Below are 2,694 nucleotides of genomic sequence, written 5' to 3' on the forward strand. Positions count from 1 at the left end.
AGAGAGGCCATTTTTTCCTTCTGGACCTTTCATGCTGCATGGCTCCCAGTAATGATGAGTAATGTTCCAGCTGTACTGACATTCTTGATTTAGTTGGAAATTTTAGTGTGGAGCTACTAAAGTCTGTATGAGTGATCTACACCTAGGGCCAATCCTGAGGGATCCCCCCAGCTACATTGACCACAGTGCTATCCCTGAACTAGGGGTACCACATTTTCTGGGTATTGTGCTCAGTTCAGCATTTTTCTCAGTCTTGATTTATGCTGACTCTGGCTTTCTAGTAGCTGGGGTGAGGAGTTAAAAGTAGCGTTGGCTGACTTTCCTACTTTGCTCATTTATAGCATTGGCTGACTTTCCCACATTGCTCATTTGTTGCGGAACTGAGTTTCATAGCTTGGACAAAGCCTTTACAGTTGTAGGAGGAAGAGTATGCAGGTATGAAATAAACTACAGGATCCATGAGTTATGGTAACAGACAGATGCACAGTACAGAAAATGGTAGATTGGAGCACCAAGACCTACTTGAATGTTGTTCACAGCCTGCTCAGTCAGATTCCTAACAACTAATGGTGATGTGGCATACTTTAAAAATGTAGTGTGGCCTGTTTTGTATTTCACATCCCAACCCAGGGAGGTATGTTATTAGTCACTGGAATCACTGCCAGAAATACATGCAATCTTAACTATGCAGTACTATGGGTCCTTTATAGTGCTGTCTGATTCAGGAAAAAAAATTTTGATTCAATTTGATTCTGCCAATTGAATTGATTTTTCAATTCAATACAAATTGATTTGTTTTTTAAATGACATAGTATTTTTTTTCGTGTACACAGGACTGAGTTGATGTGAGCAAAAATTCTCCGTTACGTTACCCTGATGGTATTATATGCACTGTACATTACAAATCAAGAATTATAAATACAAATAAAAAAATGGAAAATAAACTATTTTATTGAAAGGAATTAAAACATTTTAGCTCTCAGAGGCCAACACCTTCTTCCACAGATCAAGACAATAAGCTGTCCTAACCTGAGAAAGAAGGTTTTGATTTCTAGCAGTTGGTCCAATGAAAAGATATCATCTTAATTCTATTTTCTATTTATTATTCATATACATGGGTACCATACTTCTTTAACCTGAATTAAAACCAAAATCATTTCCCCTACCTTTGTTGTCTGGTGATTTTATTTTTCTAACCATCTTTTCCCAGTCTCTCGCCATACTTTCTCCTATCTGTTCTCATAACTGTGTATCTAGGGCCTTCTTATTCATTTGCTGTTTTTCTCTCCTTCTTCACTTTCTGTCCTATATCCATCTTTAGCATTAACTTTTAACATTCAACTTTCTTCCATTTTTCTGTTTTCTTCTCACAATCTATCTACTTTTCCATGGCTTCCCTTCCCATCTATCCATGTGTACCATCTCTTCCCTCTTCCTTCTCCCTTATTCTCTTCTATCCATAAGAAGCATTTCTTATTTCTTCCCTGCCACACACATTGCTATGCATCATCTCCTTCCTCTGTCTCCCCTTCTCCTCCATTCCTGTGCACCATCTCATCCCTCTCTCTCCCTTTCCTGTGGTCAGATATATCTCTTTCCCCTTCCCCCCTCCTATGATCTGGCACCTTTCTCCTCTCCAAAGGAATCTTTCTCCTCTTCTTCCCGAGGAATCTCTCTCCTCTTCTTCCCATAGCCTGGAATTTCTCTCTCCTTCCCTTCCTCTTTATGGAATCTCTTAGAGAAGGAAGAGATAATGGTTACTGCAGATGGCAGACTAGATGAGCCATTTGGCCTTTATCTGCCATTAAGTTCTATGTTTCTCTGTTTCTTCATGTGGTCTAACATCTCTCTCCTCTCCTTTCTGCGGTCTGGCATATCCTCTCCCTTCCTTCCATAGTCTGGCATCTTTCTCTCTCTCCTTCCCATTCCAGTGGTCTGACATCTCTCTCTTCCCTCCTTCCATCACCCTTCTCTGGAATCTGACATCTCTCCCTTCTTTGTGTCATCTCTATTTATTTATTTAGTTGGATTTCTAGCCCATCCTCTCAGAAGAGCCCAGAACGGGTTACAAGTTTACATACACAGTAGAAGGTTTAGCAACAAGGTTACAATGTCACATACCACAGATATATAGAATAACACATTAAAAGGATGAATAGCTGTAGTAGAAATTCCTAGGTATATGTTTTGGGTACTGAGCTTAGTAGCATGGTAAATGATGGGCAACAAAGATGCAAATTCACATATATGATATACAGAACAACAGATTAAGGGGAGAACAGCAACAGAGGGAAAATTCTTATGAACTGTATGGACAGCAACAGAATACTTATGAATTGCATGTAGAAATGAATATATGATTTGGGAGCTGAGCACAGTAGCATGGTAAATAATAGGCCCTATAAGTATAGCAGCTAGCAATACAATACATTCAAAGTATAGGACAATTTTAGGCATGCTTGGTGAAGGTACATGTAGTAAGGAGATAAGATCTAGCACCGAGTGTGCGACTAGAGGCTTAGTTTCACCTGTAAGTCAAGTGAAGGGCACATTCAGTGAGGCAGGATAAATTTGCTAGGGTAGAAATAGAGGTTGGGATATGTTCAAGAGATTCAGGTAAAAAGGTGGGTTTTTATCGCTTTCCTGAAGTTTAGTAGGCCTGTCACTGATCTGATGGTTGGTGGGATTGCGTTC

The sequence above is a fragment of the Geotrypetes seraphini genome, chromosome 6 (assembly GCF_902459505.1).
Source record: "Geotrypetes seraphini chromosome 6, aGeoSer1.1, whole genome shotgun sequence".
Classification (NCBI taxonomy): Eukaryota; Metazoa; Chordata; class Amphibia; order Gymnophiona; family Dermophiidae; genus Geotrypetes; species Geotrypetes seraphini.